This window comes from Haliotis cracherodii, unplaced genomic scaffold, assembly GCF_022045235.1.
Source record: "Haliotis cracherodii isolate W230 unplaced genomic scaffold, xgHalCrac1.p SCAF_4, whole genome shotgun sequence".
Lineage (NCBI taxonomy): Eukaryota > Metazoa > Mollusca > Gastropoda > Lepetellida > Haliotidae > Haliotis > Haliotis cracherodii.
The window spans coordinates 12,470,862-12,494,922 of record NW_027266297.1 but is presented as its reverse complement, the minus strand read 5'-3'; the positions used below and the strand labels follow the sequence as shown (position 1 = coordinate 12,494,922).

The following is a 24,061-nucleotide window of genomic DNA, read 5'->3' as shown; positions in this document are numbered from 1 at the left end:
TTCTGTTATTATAACGATCTGTCAACGTTGCGAACGGTCTAATTAATATTCATGAGTCTGCTCAAGTGTACGCGTTGTAACATTTGGATCGAGACTATTATCCCATATTTGGTTATCACGTGACCTCACGGGAAAAGGGTTTTTTTTAAACTAAAGATTATTTAAAAACAAGACAGATAATATAATCATAAATCCTAAACTATCGTTGATAGCAATAGTTATTTGAATACTTTTTCATCTGTACTTAATTATTGACCTTAAAATAAATTTGATATCGATCGTCACAGAAAGCAAAATGACGGTCAATCAAGATTCAATATACGTGTACAACTAGCTACTGAAAACAATAAAATCTGCAAATCCTCATTGTATGTCAACCAAGTGACCAGTTAAAGGGATTGGATTTTCAATCTAAATATTTTAAAGAAAACACCTTTGTTTTTAATGATATTTATCAGGTGTGAAAAGTTGGTTTCCTTTCTTGTGTCCTAATGAGATCCTGATATATGAGGATCATAATTAAACCTGTTGAACACATTATTCGACAGCAGTGAATCAACAGCATGCTCTTTGGAACAAAAACGTCCCGAACATTGATATTCCATTACAGAGACATCCTTCTGATCATTTGTCTGTAATGGAATTGCCATTTCTGTGAAGACACACATCTGATGAGGAACTCAACACAGCTGAATTACAATTGCACCAATTTCATAAAATAAACCGAAGTAGTCAACAATATATTGATCATATTTTACTCCATAATATCAAATATACCGTATGAAGTTGCTGTATTCTCAGTTGTTAAAGAGCTGTTATTCTACCAACAGCCCATATGCGAAATCCAGGCAGCAAGGGGATCAATATTCCGATTATCAGCTATTGGATTTGATATTTGGCTGGACAACCAAGGTTATCGTGTGACCTTATTCACTGAGATATTTACGCTCCTGTGTTGATTTTGTGGCTTTATTTCTGGAAAATATCCCAATGATTAGGCTGTAATTGGAAGACAGTTTGTCAAGTCTGTTTTGCTTGTTTGGCCTTTTATCTGATAATAGGACACTTGTCTGTTAATATTAGATGGTGATTTCAGAAGGTCAAATGGATCAGTTTAACATCATAGTGGAACATAATTCAGCTGCATGAATTTGGAGCAGGTAAACCAGTGGTTGATAGTGTGAGCACCTGTTCATGCCATGGGGTACAATCACACACTGACCCGTGAAGATCTTGGGTAGAATAGGTCTTGAGCAACCCATGCTTGCGGAAGAAGCCACTATGCTTGTCGTAAGAGGCGACTCCCGGGATCAGGTGGTCAGGCTCGCTGACTTGGTTGATGCATGTTATCGAATCACAATTGCGTGGATCAATGCTCATGATATCAATCACTGGATTGTCTTGTCCAGGCTCGATTATTTACAGACTGCCATCAAATCGCTGGAATATTGCTGAGTGCAGCGTAAAACAACAAACAAACAATCACACCAATCTGTTCACCCAGTAGTGAATGGGTACTCGATGGGATGAAGTGGTAATGTAACTGTTAACCTTCTTGCACCTGACCTCACAGTCTGCTTGAGTTGTATGTTCCCCAAGAATGAAAATTAGAATTCGCACTGTTCCAATGACTGGGGTAATAATGTATATAAAGTATCCAGAAATTACTGATCAGAAATTGAAATGAATCCAAATCCAGTATTATTAAAGGCAGCCTTATTACAGATGTCACACATCATCATTCAACAAACAATATTAGTGTCTCTAACCTGTGTGATCAATATCAGTTTTGGTGTATTTGATCAGCTGATATTTATGAGGAAGATACAGTTACCGTATTCGACGTAATAAGCGCCCGGGGCACTCTCAAACTTAGAAATAGGGGGCTCTTATAAGAATATTATTTTGGTTAAAAAAAGCATAGTTGAAAGATAAAATCTGTTGTTTATGCTGACAGCCTGAAATGGTTATGTATGACATATATATTTTTCCAGATTTTAATTGCCCATAAATAAGGGTGCATATAACACACGTGTGCGTATTATACTGAATAAATAAGTCTTGTGTACATTGATCAATCAGAAGGGATGCAAATTGGGCTTGTTCACTAGCAAATATATCAGCAAATATCGCCGTGGGCGCTTATTACGTCTAATACGGTAACTACATTTATGATCAACACGCTTTTAACCAAATGGCAGATATAACGAACTGTTGGTTTGTTTTGGTCCAAGGCATTCCCTCTATGTATGCTGTATATATACTTATGATGAACTACGGTTATAACAAACTAAAATGAGTGGTCCCTTTAAGTTTGTTATAACCATAGTTTACTGAAGTTCAAAGTAACTCTTATTTCTAAAGACTATTCTACATTAATGAGAGAACAAATTCTAAATAGAATTTTAAGCTGACAATGCATCAGCTAATTTTCAGTAGGAACAGGGTTCAGTCTAACATGTAGGACAAACCCCTGTCAGTTCAACCACCCTAGTGCATCTACGACAGAGCTGTGTCAATCTGCACCATGTTTTTAACACAATCTGACAGCAAGTGATGAAATATATGTACATGTGTCGATAAATATGAACCATGGTGTCGAAATTGCTGTTGCATAAAACCCCTGTAGATCTGCTCCAGTGTTATATTGATTATGTCGTTCAGCTACATAAAGTTAGTTGTTAGGTAAGTTGTACACAGATGGTGCACCGTATGACCTATCAATTGTCACTGAATCATTCATAAGGCTCTGTAAAGACAGGTAGTTGTTAGGTAATCGGTATTGTCGTTGCCTTCAATGACTTGCTCCTTACTTGATGCTATTGACTGGCCCAGACTCGAGAGAGTCAGGCTAATAGACACCATTGTTATAGTCTTGGCTTCAGAAGGTTGGCAAATTTAGTGGTTTCAAATTGGATTTGAAGGTTGTAAATGGGTTTATTGATGACCTGATTGTGAAGGAATTGCAATTAGTGTATAGATTGATTAGAAATGTGAGGTTTGATGTCACTGTTAGTGATATCTGTGATTGTGTGGATACTGTGTCAAGGAGGTATATTGATGTTAATATGATAGAATGTGCATGTAAGCTGGGGAGATACGGCTCCATTGTCTGGTGGCCATTTCCTTCTTGCTGACCAATACATTGTGCCCTGTGTGGGCCTGAAACATGTCTCCCGATTAATTAGGCTATCAAGTCATTGTCACAGTGAACGTCAAGGATAGAAATGTATTTTTTATTATAACGGATATAGACACAGAGTTTGTCCATCCGTCTGTCTGTCCACTTCTCAAAGGAGACAAAATTTCTCACAAACTATTTAAGTCAGAGAAATGAAATTATACACACTGATATTGCTGGTCATAATCCCAAAGGAGTTCGAAAATTGGTTACAGTCCTTGCTTAGTGCATACTGTGTGAAATTGGGACAACTTTTCTCAGAAACTACTGTTACATGAATGCTTATCTAAGAGATACTTGTCAAGACTGAGTGTGAAAATTGGTCCCTTAAATTAATTTTTTTACAGAGTTTTGGCCTCTGATCTATGTTATTTTACTTGGTGTATTAGTGTGTGCAATGGGGACAAGTTTTCTCAGAAACTACTGAAGTCAGCTTATCTGAGAGATACTTATCAAGACTGAGTTATTTGTAGGAGAGAAGGGGCCTTTTGTGTGTATAAATATCACATTTATTCATTTTTTCTGATGAAGTAAAGCTGCCCAAGTGCCTTTAGGACTCTTGCTATAGTTTATGTTCACTGCTATATGAACAAAGTTCTAATGTACCCAATGGTGGGGGGTAGTGATAATGCTGTTTTCTTGTTTCAAATATGCCACAATGCCTGCTAGCCAACTAAGACCCACACTACAGTTTAACATGGATGCCCCACTCAGACACAGTATACTGACTCCGAGGCAACCAGCCCTTGTGTCATCCCCTAAATGCAAAGCGTGACAGGCAAGGAAACAACAAGCACCATCTTTTGGTTTTGCCGCAGCCAAGGATCGAACCACAGACCCTCCACTCTCCAGGCAGACGCTATATCCACTCTACCACTGAGGTGGTACGTGACTGTTGTAAGAACATTTGGCCTCCTCGTTTATCTCAAGTAAGGTTGTTCATTCGCAGAGACTTCTCCCACCAAGGCGTTGTATACAATAGCCATGTTAGAAAATAAGTGTAAAATTCAAGGAGTCCTTGTTTGAATCCTTACTTTGAATATTGAGCCTGGTGTCCTCCAATTCAAATACTGTAGGAGAACACCCAGTCTGTACTAGCACACCCTTATTTCATAACACTGCATCAGTAACAAGCTGTTGGTAATAAATAAGGGGCGGTTGGGTAGCCTAGTGGTTAAAGCGTTAGCTCGTCACGCCGAAGACCCGGGTTCGATTCCCGACATGGGTACAATGTGTGAAGCCCATTTCCTGTATCCCCCGCCGTGAAATTGCTGGAATATTGCTAAAAGCGACGTAAAACCATACTCACTCACTCACTTGGTAATAAATAAGAAAATGGTATTTGCATATGAAAGTTCTTGAAATTAAGCATTAAAGTTAAGGTCTTTGTCATAGCCTTTGTGTTAAAAGGTAATGATTTTAGGGTACCTGGATTCAAATTCTACAGCAGCAAACCTCAAGGACCCCAGGGCCCACTTGCACAAAGCGATCTTAGTGCTAAGATGATCGTAACTCCCATACTTTAACATAGGCTTACAATAGTCATAGATCTCTTTGTGCAAGTGGGCCCAGGGCCCCATTAGTTCTGAACACTAATGGGTGATCTGTATAAGTATACAGGTATCTTTTGTCGGGATACCTCACCTCATGGTGATACTTGTATCACTGTATTAAGTCGTATCCCAATGATCAAACAGTCAGTGAACCATCAATTCCTGATACATATTGATGAAAGATTGTAATATCAATACAAACAGCCTTGCACACTACTCGTGACAGTTTATTAACTATTGATGTTACAGAGAAGATGGTTGACAATGGGATGGAATACTTGTTGAATATTGCAGAATAATTGTCGCCATTTGTGTCAGATGGCGACTCGCTTGTGGGTCAGTGTGGCCCGTCGACGTCTAATTGGCCGCGAAACAAATCCAGTTCCTCGGTAATGGCTGTCTGTCATGTGGGCATAGTGACGATTGTGGACAGACAGACGCCAATATTTTATGAAAAGCATGGGCCAAACACTTCAAACTTTTACCTGAGCTATTCAGCTTTGTTGACAGATTAACATGGATTTTGTCGTGGTGGACTCGCAGGCATGAATGAACTGACAAACACCAGTGAAAGATTTTGCGTGTTTCCAACCGGCTGGTCAAAACATCTGTATCAAGTAACCATTATTGTTAGCCTCAGTAGGTGTGTTGAGGGAATTGAAGTGAGCTGTTGATGGATTTATGTACTCTACTTGAGTATTAATATTCAAAATGGCTGTGTTTTGTCTGCATGTTAGCAGACGGGCAGAATCTGGGATGAGGCAATATCTGTTTGGATGTCTGCTTTAGGCAGGTAAGATGCATGATGTATTTTACTCTGAATGTAATTAGGTATAAGATGTATGGATATGATTAATCTTGTACAGCTTTGTGAGTACTTTTTTATATTCATATTTCAAATTCATAACTTGTATCAACATAATATTATGATAGGATTTCATCTGAACATAATGATAAATATGAAATACTGTCCTGAATTATTATTTTGTGCTTTTTTTTGTAATAAGATTTATAGAGTTGCATTGCAAAAACAATTAAACAGTCAATGTGTAATCTTCAGATTTGCAGCAGCTGCTGTTGACATAAAGGGGAGTCCGTTTGCCTTTTGATGGTATCCTAAACTTCTTGTGGATGTCTGAGGGACCATGTAATATTCTGGGGTGGTAGCCTTGGCTTTTAGTTACAGACAGAAGTTTGTTTTGTAAAGCATCACAATTGGTTTTTGCAAGGAGATAAACTATCTTATATCACAACTTCCAATGAGCATTTTTTTTAAATGTGTTAATTGGGAGGACAAATCTTTTGTTTCAGTGACATTTAAAAGAACACAACTATGACTGGGGGAGTTTATATGTTTATTTCTACTCTGCCAATACCAAGATGTTGTCACTAAATGTTAAGTACTGTGATGGCCATAATTCCAGATTTGAATTTGACAGTACACTATCATACCATAGGTCATATCATGGTTTACACATCTATTCTCAGACTCAGGGAGGAGTGAGCACCACCTTCTTGAAGCATATGTTAATTCAAAAAAATTGAAAGTTACATTTTGTGATTTCTAATTGAAATGATACAACTATTAAATTTCGAGTATTATTTACAGTCATATTTAGCACTTGTATGTTGACTTGTCACAAAATGCCTCTCTCCTTTACCAAAAGTTTGTGTTGACTGTTTCTTAAAAAATGTATTTCATTGGACATTTTAGTTCTCCAAACTTTGTACAAGTGTTGACTATGAACTGAGGATGCAACCCAATCCATGCCAATTGCAGTTCATATTATTTTTACACAAATGAAATCCTTCTGAATCAGATATATTAAAATAATCATGACTGAATAAATAATCAAGCCTGATTTAAAAAAATCCTGTAAATATAAGTTGTGATAAGCATGATAAGTGTGCTTAGTGTGACAAACATTGTAAAGAAACTGCTTATAGTGAACCCTGTATTTTTGTCGTCAGAAAGTGGATAAAATGTCATTCATTACTGGAAACATTTCAGCACGGAAGGATAAGCCTTTAACTACTTAGTAACACTGGGACTGTTAAACACACAATCTCGTCACATCGGGATTGGTTGTCTCACCTGTCATTTAGCTCTAGTGAATGGATGTCTGAGTGTATTGACGTCACCTTTGATCGTAGCACACCGATGCTATGCGTGGTTATTGTATGTGCAGCTTTGCATCATTCACAGCACTTTTTATCTTAGCGAAGATATCACGTCTTACAGAGTTTATCGGGTGGGCGGACATTATCATGTCAATGTGATGGACTTAATTTTTGGTATCTCAGTGGGCTCACAATTCATTTTCATACCAAGGAAACATGTCCTCCTGATAGTATCGGGTCTCTTTGTTTGTTGTCAGTACATGACTATAACGCAGTACATATATTATCTATATTACCAGTGGCAGTTTCTTAGCTTGACATCCCTATTCATAATGTCACAATCTGGAGTGATGAAGAACACAACAGGGGTGCTTTAGAAACTACTGGTCCTCTGGCCCATGACCAGCTAAAATTGTAGAGGGCCAATTATTTTGAAGTCATTATAGTCACATCATAATCTTTGTTGATAAACCAGTCTACAATAGCAATTATAGTTGGGCTTCAACAGATAAGCAAACAGACAAGGAAAATATTGTTTTCCATTAGTTACATATGAGATGGACAAAGTTTTATCTTGAAGGTAGCCGTCTAGTGGTAATTTGTGCAGCTTATTCCTAAAACAAGGCTTTCATTATGGAGCTACTTTCTGTATCACTTATTTCTACACTTAAGTCCAATTCGTAACGAACCCATGCTTGTCGTAAGAGGCGACTAACAAGATTGGGTGACTTATTTGATACATGTTATCGTATCCTAATTGCATAGAATGATGCTCATGATGTCAATCACTGGATTGTGTGGTCTAGATTTGATTATTTACAGACCACACTCATATTGTGGAGTATTGCTAAGTGCAGCATTATACAATAAAGAGACAAACAAGCATAAGTCCAGACCGGTGGTTATGGTGATCTGTGTAGAATTGGTATTTAATTTTGATGTGTTTAGGTCATGTGGTACTTTAGGTCTTCCAGCCTTTGGATATTGCTTGATAGCTTCCTTTACCCTATCCATTTACAGTGCATCATAGTTTATAGTTGGCATTATGGGCAGTGTAGTCATCATGTGAAGAGGATTAACAATCACACAATTGGTCTCATGTGAAGAAACTAATCTATTCAATTTTGTGTAGTATTTCGCTACAAATGTTTTAGCATGAAATAATCACTTTGAATGATATGAACATATCAGTGTTCGAAATTAAGGGGTACTGGGGTCCTTCTATGGTGTTTGAATCTAGGACCCAATTTATCATCTTAAACTATTTACATTAGGGTTATGAAAAGGACAACTTGAATTTATGATAAGGACAACTTGAATTTTATTATTACTTTTGAACACTGCATATAAACATGGATTTAGCATAATCTGGCTATCTTTCAACATAATGCAACATAGTTACAATGCATTGGAAATTTCAATGCATGCAAGCATGTACACAATGCATTGTGGGACATTAAAAAACTCATAACCACAACCCTGAACACCATTATGCAATGAATGGAGGTAGGCTAAAAAGACTCCTATTCCGATACACTCTGGTACGCTAGGAGGCAGTTCCTTGGGTAAAATGTCGTGCCCAGTCTAACACTCCCTGTTCAGCTTGATAAAGATAACGCCAGGGGACCACTCATCCTTGCCAACTGAAATATGTGACAATACCGCGTACTGTAGGGATACACAGAGCGTGTGTAACAGGGCAAGTTCCACATAGGTCTTCACCCAAGGTGGAGTGGATTTTACTCGAAGTGAACACGCTGGTTATGTTGGTACGTTAAGGAATTGTGCTTGTACGGAAGTCGTGTGACAATAGCTTTGATGACCTGTCAAAATGGGATTTACTTAGCAGTTCAGGTATGTTTTTATCGCTTGTAGTGTGGAGTTGAATGTGTGATAGACACTTTGTGGGTATTGATTTTGCATAGTAGATGTCAGGTGTTGAGTGCGGAAGTGTAGTTTGTGTCAAGATGTTCGGATGTAGTTTGGTAGGCTGTATGTTATGCAGAGGGGTGACTTGACTGTTAATCTATCCAATGGCTGAAAGAGACACTGGGGAAGAAGAGACTGTCAGTGTGGTGTGGAATCTATTGTCAGTAGCGATAGAAATTGGCACAAATCCTATAGTCCTTGCCAAACTGCCCAATAGTTATCATAAGGACTAGTAGAAATATGCCATTTTTAAGGGTTTTGCTATATGTTATCAATGTAAGGACGAGGGGACTAAAAATGGTTGTTTCTAACGCCGGTCAGGAATCTAACGCATTGAGGATTGCAAATTCAGTTTTGCCCAGAATAATTTGGGTTAATTGACCTGATTATGAGGCATTTGGCATTAGTAAGAAAATTTTTGGTCAAAAGTAATATATTTGTGATTATGTTTATTTATTTATGTATTTTATGCATTTAATAGTAAGTTTATGTAGTACAACTGACAGTTGCGAATGATGATGTGCAGTACAAACATGAGATGTATGTTGACATGTTTATTTGTGGTAGAGTTCACTAGTTCTAGTAGTTGTTGACATGCTAGTGTCACTCGTGAAATAAGGAGGTGGATTTAGATAAGACGGCATCTTACAAGGCAGATCACTGGGTCACATGTGTTAGGTGTAAGATGTAAGTGCAGGTAAGATGATCTTGAAACACGGGAACACAGGTGGGCATGTGTGGACTTGATATGGTCTGTCAGTGAACAATATGGGTTGCTAAACTCATGATCCATGCCAGTGGTTTGCAGATTTTGTTGTAGCGCTGTCATTAGCTGACTATGCTTTATGGACCACCTCTGTGGACTAGTGGATAGAGCATCTGCCAGGAGAGCGGAAGGTGGTTGGTACAGTCCCTCACCACGTCATGCAAAAAGACATTAAAAATGGTACTTGTTGTTTCCCTGCCTTGCGCTCAGCATTAAGGGGATAAAACAAGGACTGGTCAGCTCGGTGTCAGTATACTATGTTTAAGTAGGGTATTCATGTTATACTGCGGCATAGTATCTCAGTTGTCTTTAAAATCCCTATAAATCTGGCATTAGTTCAGGCTAGTACAAGCAGACACACCCACACCACACCACACCACACCACACCACACCACCGTGCATGCACATCGCTATATAAGTGCAATAATCTTGAATGGAACTTAAACTCCATTTCACCTTGTCACCTGACTGTTTCATCATCACATTACTATTTCATCAGTATGAGCACTTACGTTCAGTGGTTGAAGCAGCCATAATGACTATGCAGAGTTGCATCCCTTAGTCATACCTGGATGTGGTGATCTGGGATTCAAATCCCAGATTCTCCTTGATAATTATCAGTATTCTGTTTCACCATACACATATTCGTCAGTTTCTTCAAGTGATTATCTTCTATGACCTATGGTCTTTCCTCCCACGTCAAGCTGACACTGTGTGATATAAATGAAATACTGTTTAAAGCCGTGTTAAACCCACTCACATTCCCATCTCTTTTTAGACAGTTACTCAGACAACTGCGCTAGCCATACTGTCACCTTCTCGCTCTAAGCAATAATCAAGATAAAACATTATCGCCGAAATACTAGTGATTGAACATGGAAAAGATTTGTCCGACATTGATGGCATCTGCCACGGAAACCTTGTGTCTTTTACCTTCAGATAGGCCAGGGTGTTTATGACATCATAGCGAATGGCAAGTCTTCCTCAACTGGACATAATCACATGGCGTAAACCGTTAAGTACAGCCCTGTTCTTGGGCTCCAAGGTGATGGAGCTATGCTCCACATTATCGATAGCTCCTGAACAGGCTAATGGCCCTGAGCAGATATGATGAATTAGGTCTTAACATTTCGTTTGAAAAGCCATCTGAGGTTGTTTTTTTGCACATGTCAGCATTTCATTTTAAAACATCATTTTGGTAGAAATGTGGACGGTTAGTTTATTTAAACATAAAAATATAGATCTAGGTCATCCTGTTGCAGAGAAAGATTTTTGATAATTTCCTGTTAATATTTATTATTGGTATGTGTAACTTTAGATGTGGTTTTCCGTTTCTTTTGAGTCGTATAAGGTTATGAATTTCAGATCAGTCAACCTACGCCATTACAAATTAGTGTCATGTTTTGAATCATTTATTTTGAATTGGCAATATTGATCATAAATATGATTTACATGCTCACTAAGAATATGTAAATATAAGTGACAAAACCCTTTCCATATTCATAAATCTCTTTACAAAGCAGAGTCAATTTACGATTCCAAGTGTATCATGAGCATGTGTGTATGAATCACTATCGAACAGTCATGATACCAGGTGTTCACAAAAAAGTGAGCATATCCTGCCCCACTGGTGACACCTATCATAAACACATGCAAAGGCAAGTCATTTGTTAACCTGAAAAAAAACCATGGGGATATATGGTGCAAATCAAAATAGGGAATTGTATCACACCATATTTATCAGCAGGGCGACAGATTTTGAAGGAGTCTGTCAATATTTAATGGAGTGTACATCTGTGCTATGAGCTGTGTATGTTCCATATGCACATCACACGATGTCAGTTGTTCGAGCATGTTTTGCATTGTAATGCCTGGTTTGAGCATTAATGCTGTTGTCAGGAGAGTCTGACATGTCGACAATGATGAACAGTTTGTAGCTGCTACATCGGCACATGTATCACAACCTGTTTCATCTCAACCGGCATCATATGCTAGATCAGACTGTTACACCAGGAATTACCAGATGTGATATGCTGCATCGTCTGCACACACACATTGAAAACAGATGCCAAAAGAATTCAGTGTGCAGGATGTAGGATGCAGGATGCAGAAAATTTGTATGCATCTTTTGGAATAAAGGTGACATTTCATGATTTGGTAGTCATTTAAAAAATACAGAATGCTTCACGATCTTCTTGTGCTAGCACTTGAAAAATCGTTTCAGTTGGGAAATCCATATCTACTTTTAACAACGTGCCTCTGGTCTGTATTTTTTCACATTTCTTTTGGACTCTCATGTTTTAACTTGGGACCCGAGAGTTAAAGTTTGTGTCCCCCTAAATATGTAACCCAGGTAAATTGTGACTGATGTTTGTGTGAATGACATATAGATCTGACTAAGTTACTTCAGAGATGACATCTTTGCACTGAACATGATGTTGAAAGAATTAAAACTAAATAATTTGCATACGGTTTTTTATTTGTTGAAAGTTGGGACTGGCAAAAATTAGGAGGGACTGAGGGATTTTTAGAGTTGCCAGCCCACAAGAATCAAAAGCCAGCGGGAACACTGTAAAAGTCTTTGAGCAGTCTGTGATTGTGATAAATCAAACTGCATGTTCAAATCTTGTTCATCTGATGCATACCCTGAAGTAGATCCAGCCATGTCCTGAGAAACTTTGAAATACTGTGATTGAGCAGTGCAATGAGTGATTGAGTTTAGTGTTACTCTCCTTGTAGCAGTATTGCATCAATGTCCTGGCGAGAGACACCAAGAATGGACTTTACACATTTCACCCATTTGGGAAATCAAACCTATGGTCTTGGCATGACAAGCAAATGCTTGAACCATTAGGCTATCCCTGGGTGTCCCCACATCAAGATGAAACAATCTGTCAGACATGTTTGCGCAACAAACAACTAAACCCTACGAAGACATTAAGCTTCTGTATGTACTCTCTTCCTCTTCCCTGACTGGTGAGGATGAAATCAGGGCACACACAGTTTATGACAAAGATATTTTCAAACATATGGGACTCTATTTTTTCAGCTAATCAAGTTATGAAAAAGATTTGCAAGTAAACAAAATGGCTAATGTCTTTTCAAGTAACAATTCAATTGAATTTTGAAAATGAAAAAGAGGTGTCAGAATGCCCCCTGGTATTGGAAGGGCAGCCAATTTCCTTCTCTAAATATGTTTAGACGTTTAGATTCACCATGTCGGGCTGGGAGGGCCTGACATTTGACTCAGAAACAATAAACTGTTTGACCGGTCCATACAAGGAATTTCACATCCTGTTGTTGTGAGATTAGAACAGTTGCCTGGCATCTAGCATATTGTTGCAAAGGTTATCCTATCTACTTTCTATCACATAGTGATGATGATGATATATATATAGAAACTATTTATTGACCATCTCACATTGGTTTGATTTTTTTTTTTAAATTAAGTGTTTTGTCAGTTATGTTGTTTTTTTCCTCATGAAAATACTTGTTAGTTGGTGTGTTTTTTATCAGCTGAGGGTGTTGCATTTTGTGGGACTTTTTACAGTCTAACAATTTTAACTTGCCTCCAGCTTATTGAACACCATAGGGATAGTAAAGGTGTCCATATTGGCTATGGGACTAGAGGTTTCTAAACCTGAATGGGGTCACAGGTGGCCCAGTCGTCTGTGGAGCTGAAATTTGTTGTGCAGAGTTGTGTCCCTTAGGCATACCCGAAACCTGTGACCATGGGTTCAAATCCTAGATTTTACCCTGATTTTGTTTCATGGTTTGTCAGCACCATACCCATACTAACGGGTTTCACCGAAGTGGTAAATTTTCCAAGACCTATATCACATTGCTCATTCCTCCCACAAGCTGACACGCCATGATATCACTGAAATACTGTCAGAGCAGTGTTAAACCAAACTTCCCCACTTTAACCTGAATACGTGAACATATTTGCCTTCAGCCTGTTTTGGATGATAAATTTTGACCTGGTTTTCCCAAGAAAAGACTTTATAGAAGGCGAAACAGCCAATATGTCATTCCATCACTTGGATTGTTTCTGTATTTGCCCTAAATGACTAAATTGAAAGGGTACCCAGACAGGGCTTAACTATGTATATATGTGCATTATAAGTCACAGCTATATATTTGTGAACCACCTCTATTTATGTGTATTTTCATGAGGTCTTATTGTTAGTTCAGTGAGTTATTTGGAAATGAGGTAAAAAGACTTCTAGTTTGTCATTTTCATTTCTCATTGAATTTTCTGTAGTGCAGCAGACATCATCCATCTTTCATACCTTTTTTTGTGTGTGCATGTTTTGTGATTGATTGGTAAATTTTTTCAAGGTTGAACAGCTTCAAGTGTGAGAAATAAATAAATGTGGAATTGATGTGCAGTGAAATGATAGTTGAGGCATTGAACTGTGCACGAGCTAAAACTGACAAGTTGGAGATAGAGTGTAGTGCCACATGGTCCTGTGCACAGGTCACAAATATGGCTGTGTTAAGTCATGCTGATTGTAAAAGGAGGTGGAGGGGTGAGCACTTGGAAAGCTTCAGTCCTGACAGTTTGTAGGGCCCAACTCTGAAACATGTAATGATTAGATGTCTCCTTTGGCAAATGACTTTGTTCACAGTTTGCCTGGGGTTTGTTTTGTTCATGCAGCAGGTACTGGTAGGATGAGATGGAAATGTGAACACAGAACTTCCAAGTGCCATTGTGGCCGTTGGATTGGATTCTCCCCAAGGAGCTGAGAGTGTAAAATGAAAGAGTGTGTTGGGGTTTACGCAGCTTTTAACAGTATTCCAGTTATACCAGCGCGTGTCAGCTTAATGTGGGAGGAAAGAACGAAGAAATGCAAGTCTTAGACCTTGACCACTTCGGTGAAACCCATGAGCACGTTTATGGTGCTAACAAATCTAGAAACGTAATCGGGGTGAACTGGGATTCGAACCCACAATCATAGGTTTCTGGAGTGCCTAAGGTAGGCAACTCTGCACAGCGAATTACGGTGCCTTACACCACTGGGCCACCTGTGCCCCTGCAAAATGAAAGAAAGCTTATCAATTGATTGGGGTAATAGTTGCACAAATTGTGAGCATGAGTTTTGTGTTTGGACATCTCTCTGTAAGTGCAATAATCTTGAAAGTGACGTCAAACCCCATTTCACCTCGCCCCATTCATGTTTTGTTTAGGTGATATCACCTGTAACCTTGACCTTCCTTCACTGTAGCAGTGATAGACACAAGTCTGCTGGTCTGAGAAAAGTAAAATGTGGAAGGACTAGTTGATTTCTCTGTATAGTGCTTTGGATACACACTGTCACCTCTCTTGTCTGAGCTGTGATTAGTTGGATGAACTTGTGGTATCTACCCTACGGTGTAAATAACCGGGTTAGAGATTTATTTTCATTTTCACTTCTCCACAATAATGATCTGTACCAGTTGCCATCTACCTCATGGCAAGACTGGGGTCCATAAGGAAATGTCACTAGTCCTCCCTGAATTCCGGGTTTGTGAGCGGCAGACTTACATCCATTTGCTATGAGGCCCCCAGAGTCTGGAATTGCCTGCCAAATGATTTTCGAAAACATGGATCATATTGTGATAAGGGCAGGCTCCATGTGCAAATGCTGTGTGTTTTGTTTGTTGTTTAACGCTGCACTCAGTAATATTCCAGCTATATGACAGCAGTCTGTGAATACCGGGTAATCTAGTCTGGACCAGACAATCCAGTGGTTGACACCATGAGCATCGATCTACGCATGTGGGTTACAACAACATGCATCAACCAAGCCAGCGAATCTGACCACCCGATCCCGTAGTCACCTCTTACGACAAGCAGTCGCCTTTTACGGCAAGCATGGGTTGCAGAAGGCCAATTCTAACCTGGATATTCACGGGTCAAAATGCTGTGTGTAACATGATAATGCAATTACCTGTTGTTTCTCTTCTTTCTGAGTGTGTGAGGTAGTATGGTTTTACGCCACTTTTAGCAATATTCCAGCAATACCACTGCGGGGGACACCAGAAATGGGCTTCAAACATTGTACCCATGTTGGGAATTGAACCCGGGTCTTCAGCGTGACGAGCAAATGCTTCAACCACCAGGCTACCCAACCACCACTCTTCTTTCTGAAACATTTGATTGTAAATCAACTCTGTTGTTATTCTTCTTTATCTGTTAATCTGGTTGTCACAGTGATAGCTAATGTTGTATTTTGTATTTGAATACACAGCAATAAATAAAGCTTCTTGCTTCTTGAATGCAATATTGTAAATACTATGTTAAAATACCTGTAATTTTAAGAAAATAAAACATAAAAAATTCCTGATATTGAACAAAATTGTGTTTTCCGATTTGGCTGCCAAGGTAACTTCGTTTGAATCTTAGATGAACCCCTGCATTGCTGCTTTACAGTTTCAATCATAAAGTTATGTGCAGGACATGTTTTGTTGAAATGTGTAAGTGTTCCTTTGAACTTTTGATAAGATCTGCCTTTAAACACTATCCTGGAATGTTTAAATTTATATATAATTCATCCAAACCAAGATGAACTTGTTTTGAATCATATCTATTACCAAGCAAATTCAAGGAACTCTGTGATGATTTTAAAGTAATAAATATATATTAAAAAATTGAATGTATTACTTTTTTGTCATTTTGGATTCAGCTCTCTAATTCCATAAGGAGATGTCTCTGATTGAAAATTTGTCATCAGGATCAACTAGATTTCTTTCTTTGATGCTTTGATAACCTTTGATTGACCCCTGTGGAAGACCCATCTATATCAAGATACAAACCAGCTCAAGTTTGCAGCGAAATCATTCCCAGTTCAAACAGGAGCTGTGTAACTATTTTCTTTTCAATGCTTTTATTGTAGCGAACTTCACACCTCCAACAAATGACTAAGCAAATGTTAAGCCAAATATCATCAGTCCTTGAATGTGATTGAATTTTGATCTTTAGATTTAATCAATCCGTTTCACTTTCCATCTGCAACAAAGCTGGGGAACCGTTGTTCATGAATCAGGGAGATCGGAGGAATGTCCTAGCGACAATTTTCTAACTTGTTCAAACAGGAGTAGGAGACGGAATGTGTACAATTTTCATTGATCTGTTTTCTCTTATACGTTTCTTTTCCAAGGGGGAGTTGTTAAATTAAGCCCACGAGTGTGCGATTCAAATTTAGCAGAATGTGGACGTAGTTAAGTTGAGCTTCGCAGGAAATTAAAGTTTGTCCTTATAATGCACTGTATTAACCTGCTGCTGGATTCGAGATTAGGACGACGCTATGGGGGCGCTTTGTGTCTGTCTTTGTTTTAGCATTCTTTGTGTTCAACAGATCCTTGCCCATCTTGGCAATTTGATCTCTACAAGGATGTGTGTGTATATGTAAACCAGGGAGAATGTAAGGTAGTGTTGGAAATTGGTTAAGACTTCTTATAGATAATTGGTCATAATTGGTTTATGCTGACAGATCAATCTGTATTTGGCCTAAATTGCATTTCAAATGAACTTTTAACTCTGATTTGAAATTTTAGGGATCATATGATAAACAAAATTACTTGAAATAGAATCTATTAACGTTTTTCTCCACAAGTGTTTGTTGACACACAAGGCAGCTGATGACTCATTGATAATAATCCTTCATCAGAACATAACTAAACTTAGGCACAGGCCAACTCACTGAAACAATCTGATGTATGTAAAAGCTATTCTATGTGACAGTGGAAATATCTTTTTATATTTCTGTATAGTGATACAGTTGATATATTGCTGACAGTACAAAACAACAGGCACACAGTTGATTTGTGAACCCATATCTATTGGGACAGTGCTGAAGTGGGAGTAACATGAAGCTCATTCAATCCTCAGTCAATTAACTCAAACTGAAATGTTCTGAGAGCATTGGTAGCTAACTTATTTTATGGCAGCCTTGTCATGATGAAGTCAGTTTATAGGAAGGCTCATACTCAAGCCGATTTGCAATCCCAGCAAATTTGATTCAAGTCATTAGGCAGGGATGCAACTTAATATGAAAATTACCTGCTTAAAGAGTGATAGCATGAAAGCCTGAAAACTTCTACAAGCAATAGGGAACCTATGACACTTGACAAACTGACTCGGGGTTGGAAGCTGGTGCCAATTTGCATCACTGTTATGCATGTTAAAAACCCACTAAGTTGGGAAACTCAAATCATATGGTGTATATCAATCTACCAGTTGATAATTACTTAATTATCTTCAGACAGTGTCTTAGTTTGACACAAGTATTTTAAAATCAACACAAATGATGGAGCATTGCCCCCTGCATGTTAAGGGTTGTCTGAGGAAAGAGGGAAGGAAGGAAGAGGGTAGAATGAATGTACGTCTAGAAGGAAGGAAGGATGAATGCAAGGGAGGGATACTGTCATGGGAGTGCAAGAAATATTTGTATAACACATCCATCTCCAATCTGTGTTTGATTCACACATCTTTACCTCCTCTCCATTTCAAACAGTATTCATTTTCCTCTTTTTTTTCATGATATTTCATACAACGCCTGTTTACCGTAATATGACCCCTGTGTGTACACAGTGTTTTGAGGCTGTGGTATACATCGGGTATGATGACAGGGGGATCCCTCACAACTACATCAACCTTATTTACACACTGCATGTCTTCTGCTGTGTCCTGCAAACTCTTGCAACGGGCAGTTCAAACAGTTTTGACATACCAATGTAGGTTTTTATCGCCACTTGAATGTCTCTTGTAGGCTATGAGGTTAGGAAGGATTTGCTGTTTGTTTTCCTTTTTCCTTGATATGGTTCTATCAAGCTATGCGCCCTTACTGATTTTGTTTGCAGGAATCCCTTATTTTTTAAAGTTGGGTGATACAAGTCAAAATTAAATCTGTCACTTTGTCTTGCTGCCAGAAGGATGGAGTCGAAATACACAAGCCATTTTATGTTATAAATGAAAACTGGCACTTGGAATGATATCATGCAGGACTGGTTTCAGGGTTAGAACTAAATTCAAACTTTTTCTAGCCTGGTTAAAGATAATGCACTTGTAATATTAAACAATGGGGAAATTTGTACTAGCACGCAGGAATTTGTACTAGCCCTGGGCTATTAAAGTTTTAAGTTCCGAGAACCCAGATGATATAGATGTTGTGGATAGGTGAAGAGGTAGGGAATTATAGGGGTTATCACCAACTTCCATATGTCATATACTATCCTAGGCTTCAGTACCTGACCTTGCCCCATGACAGCAGATTTTCTGTAAATGGCAAGTTACACCCATCAGATCTTTGTATGATGTGATGAAAGTGTGACATTGTTTTAAAATAACACGGGGACTAGTGGTTAGAATACATCTCCAGGAAGCTATGCTTGTTGTACACAATGACGCAATGGATATGGTTGTCAGACCTGTGATTTGGTTGATTGCATCGTACTCCAATGATGTGGATCTTTGCTCATTGTATCAATCACTGGTTTTGCCTGTATGCACAAGACAACATTTTTCATATTTTTCACTGTTCACATTTTGAGTTACCAGACCGAACCGTAAGGTGATATGATACTGTCTCACAGACATATTTCACCAAGTACAATGTCACTTATCAGACGATACAGAGATCAAAATTAACATGTCTACTGAGGACTTGTGACACTCTCTTGTGGACTGCCACTTTTGTCATAAGGTAGATGGCAACATTTTGAAAATGAAAATTATTTTCCTACCCTGTTAGACATCTAATTGTGACGAGCTGTATCTGTACTGCCCCACCATGTACTTTTTCTATGTGCCTGTTTACCTAGAGTATCACCAAGTGAAAAGGCAAACTTGTAGAAGGCAAATATAAATAATCACATTACGTTTCTAGTGGTTGTACTACTGACTGAATGTTTTATCGTCAAGTTTGAACATACATAGTGTCCTTCAAAGTTCATTCACTGATATACTGTCCTCTGTAAGTAAATACCCTCATGAACATATGCAGGGGAGCTGAATCATCATATCCAATCAAGAGTGAACCACATTTCATACAAGAATCATGATAATACTGTCTGCAGTGCCTAGAAAATGGCACATTTACCATTTCTACACCTTGGGCTATTTGTTCAGACTTCCAGAAGGCTACATTGAGTTTGTAGAAAGCAAAGTTTTTCATTTGTCTTTAGTGGTCTTCTTGAACCTCTCCCTCTGACAACTTCCTCAGTCGTTGTTGACACAGATCCCGCAGATGTGCGTCTCAACAATTGCCTTTTGAGGTGGCCTGCTGACGGTCCGTTGGTCAATATTAGGATTGTATTATGATGGGTTGGCATTCTAATGGACCTTGTGTCATCGGCCATCCTTCTTTTTGCCGATCCTTTTGAAAAACTTTGCACTTATCATGTTTGTGTACAGAGTTGCAGGTTGTGTTGCAATTTTCAGATTCACATAAAGAATCCCTTTTCCACCCACCACTCTTGATTATGTATAGAGATTTAAGAAAGCATGGGAACCCTTTCTCCTATGGTATGCACGAGTTGACAGATTGGATTTTGACATTTAACTCCCTGTTTGATAGCAAGTGGAGTACGACAAGGTTCTAGTCTTACAACATGTTTTTCTTTTCTTTTCCCCATTTTTTCAATTTCGCTTGAAGAGTTGTTTTACCTGTTAATATTTGTTTGTTCTTGCAGATTGTCAGTGTTATACTGTACTGTATAGAGAACTTCAGTTAATAATGATATTGCTTTGAGGATTTTTCTCCTTCAATATAAGTGAGGCTTTCTTTACCATTGTTGTTTAAATCACCATCTTGACTGTTTTTGTTATGTATGAAAGTTTAAGGTGTTATTGTTATTTTAGAGGTCTCTCCTGCTTTATGTAACAGAGACAAATATTGTTCCTACGTGGGGAACCAAACCCACATCTTCTCTATTGTTAGCAGCTGCGCTCACAACTAGACTAAACTTCTGCCCATTTGTAACAAGGAAGGCTGAAATCCCTTATAAACAAACATTTTGTAAAAGAGCAGAGAAAGTTTATTCCCAAAGTCAGCTGATGAATATAGATTTCTGTTGGAAATGTGAAAGTTTAAGGATGAGTCTGATGATTAAAATCTTATGAGTTTGTTAGAGAGTTAACATTTAACGTCATGTCAGCATTATTTCAGACTCAAAATCTTATGAAGAACTGGTTTATGTTTTAGATGTTTACATTTCCCCCGGCAGATTTTAACCAGTGTCACAGAAGTTCTGCCTGTGGGGCTGTCTGGCAGTAGAGCCTTATCTAACACCAAGTGTTCTGGCTGGATCTGAAACAGATCCTTGTATTGTAAGGGTTCATCTGGAGGTACATATTACTATCAGATATTCTTGCTTTTACTATGACATTCCTAATTGGTAATAATTATTCCTGATATCAAATTGAAGGCCTACTTTGGGAGTATATCAGAAATAACTTCTGTTTCTAAGGCTACATACTGCAGGACAGATGGTATTTGCTAGTACTGTGCTTGGCATGAGTCCAGAAGCGTAAATATAAAACTCCAGAGAATAATCAGTCTTTATTATATGTCAATACAGATTCCTTTGAGTGTTAAAGGCAAAATAATGGTGAAAATTATAGGATTGGATCACTGAAAATCATGGATAACACCAGGTGTTTAACCTCAATATCGTCTGTATATTTTGAATTTCAAGGTGCAAAAGTCTGTCTTGAAGGTGCCAATGGCATCGTAAGGTCCCTGTGCCTGAAAGGACACACTCATAATAAGAGACAAACTATGCAAGATGTCCCTTTATGAAGAATGCCACTAATTAGTGTTTCCTGAAATAGGACACTAATTAGTGGCATTCCTCATCCCTCTCCCCCTTCAGGGTGTTTGGCTGAGGGAATGAGGAATGCCACTGTTTAGTGTTTCCTAATATAGGGTCCATCCTGATTGTCTTGCCTCTGATGCATGTTTAATGAACAGACTTTCCAAAAGCCTTGTTCTTCTTGCTGGCACGTTTCTACAACTCAGTTGCATGGGTTAGGCATGGTCTGCTAAACAATGAGTTATTAATTTCATACTATTGGTCACTTGTCTCCAGGCTCTAAGGTTTTTGAAATATATTACCCAAGAAAACAAACGATGCTTATTGTGACGTCACATTGGTGAACCCAATAGAAGCAACAGTAGGTCATGTTGGCATTGAGTCTGTTTGCTACTAGTGGAAATGAAAAATCAATTATGAGGCATCGTAATCTCTCTCTGTCAATGTACGTGGGGATCACAGTCGAGTTTGATACTCGTTGTAATTAATAAATTGTCACAGTTACTTCCCTTGTGAGTTGAAGGAGACCAGAAAGTGCAACATAGTGTTTGTGAATAATGAATGCTGCCAGAACCTGATGATGACCTCTTGACCTTCACATTGTTCATGTCAGTTACGTTGACCAGATGATACTGACATAGAGGTTGTCAGACATTGTGCTAAACCTTTCAGCTTTTATGAATAATTAATTGCGTCTCACTTTTCATAATTTCTTTGCTATATAGTATGATATTATGTAATGGATGCAGAGCCACAAGTTATATTTTCATCCAAATTTCTCCATTATGTGGGGTTGGAGGATTTTTTTAATTTACACATTGCAGTGTTTGAGATTAAGGAGCGTCCTGGGATCCATTACAGTCTGTGGCAAATACTACTAGCATACACTTGTCATTTAGCTTTATTTTCAGTAGCTTTTGTGTTAACATTTGAAAATAATTAGCTTGCTAAAAAGAAAGAAATTTTGCTAGACTTCAAATGAATTTGTGGCTAAAATCACAGATTGCCATTGGATTTTCTGCTAAAATATATAAATAGTGAGATCCCCAAAATGTTAATTGTTAAAATTTGGCTTATGACAAGGACTTGTGTTCATGATTTTGAACAATGGCATACCCTTCATTAAAACAGTCATGTTTTTTCCTCAAATATTATCTTAGTTTCAGTTTGTAGTGTTGATAGCTTTGGGTGTTATGCCTTGTGGTTAAAAACATTTGTTGATCATGAAGAAATCCTATGTTAGGTTTGCAACCTCGGTGCAATGTATAGGACACATTCTTGATGTTACCAGTCATGTATTCATTCTTCTCTTGATTCTGTGTAAAGACATGGCAGTGAAGACTTTTTTCTTTTCAAGAACCTCTTACTCCTTTGGCTGTTAAAATTCATGAGGATTCGTTATGGTCCAGTTAATAACTAAACCTGTCACGTAATCTTCTGTGATGAAGTCTGGCTCTTTGAAACTTCCAAACAGTTACTTGAGTGTCTAGAACTGGTGGGATATTCCAACATTATCACCAGCTTCACTGTATATCAATCGACAAGAAAGGAGTCACAAAAGGTGCATCATATGTGTTCATATACTAGTAGTTATTTCAGGATTACATAAAAAAAACATTCATGAACCAATTCCTCGAATAATACCATCCATGTCACCAAAATGGTCATGTATTCATCTTGGCTCATTGAAATGAAAGATGACTTCACAAACATATTATTACTGAGAGCCAAATAGTTGAATACATGGCATTCCCCTCTGCCATATGCCATGTGACCTCAACCTTGCTAAAAGTTGACTTTAATCCTTAACTCGCTTTAAAGTATGTACATGCTGATAAAAATTGAAAGAATTAACTTCATCAAAAAGTCACTAGTGACTTGATCCATTTCCGAGATGAATTATGAGATAAAAAATGTTAACACAAAATATGCACCTAATTAGGGATGGCCTCAGATTTGCTGTCGATATGACAAGAACTTGGATGACAGATCAGGCAGAACCAATCCTTCCTCTGTATGGAACAACAGTGATTAGTGTCGGGGACTCTTCCTATTGTTCCAGGGAGTGTCTTGATAATGTCATGCCGACCTCCACTCCTAGGATCTTCAGAAACTGTGTACAGATGAGAGGGAAGTCGATGTGACTGGGTAAAATGTTGAAGTGTCTGCTCCTCTATCGCACTGTTGTTCGTTTCCGCTTTCAGGTATGGCAGATCGGCTGCCGTCTATATATACGATGTGACATTTGTAAAGTGGTTATTTACAACAGTAGACTGCATGGGCTGGTTGAGTAATTTGTATTGATTGTAGTGTGGAGATTGGTATATTAATGTCACATTGACATGCTGTGGAGATTTTTCATTGACAAATGGCTGTGTGTAGACTGTGACAGATCTGGGCATGGCTGGGGGATGCAGTCAGAATGCAGATGTTGTCCCGTCAGTACGCAAGGGAATCAAGATGGGACTCTCAAGCACTTGGGGTGCCAGACACCGTGATGGCCATTTCAGAAAATCACTGGCCATAGAACGTTTGTTTTTGATTTAGTAGGAAGGAGCGAATGAAATTGTTCGTACAGAGACCAAATTAGAATTGAAATCAATTAACAATTATCTTATATCGTGTTTCAGTTAAAGGAATGTATTTTTGGAAAATTGACATTAAAAGACTTGATTTCTTATCAGATTCAAGTTTTAAAAGACAGTCATACATATT

At 38.3% G+C, this 24,061-nt stretch overlaps 1 protein-coding gene across 8 annotated transcripts in view; it reads left to right on the top strand.

The window, feature by feature from the left end:
- The window catches only part of LOC139478946 (axotactin-like), a 194,956-nt gene that overhangs the window by 35,965 nt on the left and 134,930 nt on the right, over positions 1–24,061 (top strand). The window contains exon 1 of one of the 8 annotated variants that reach the window (XM_071261658.1): positions 5,146–5,527. The exons of 5 other annotated variants lie outside the window; for them this stretch is intronic. The gene's annotated coding sequence lies outside the window, so the exon portion shown is untranslated. Of the gene's footprint in view, positions 1–5,145; positions 5,528–8,542; positions 8,710–24,061 lie in introns of those variants that run through there. 2 more of the 8 variants (XM_071261659.1, XM_071261657.1) reach the window with 2 other exon arrangements.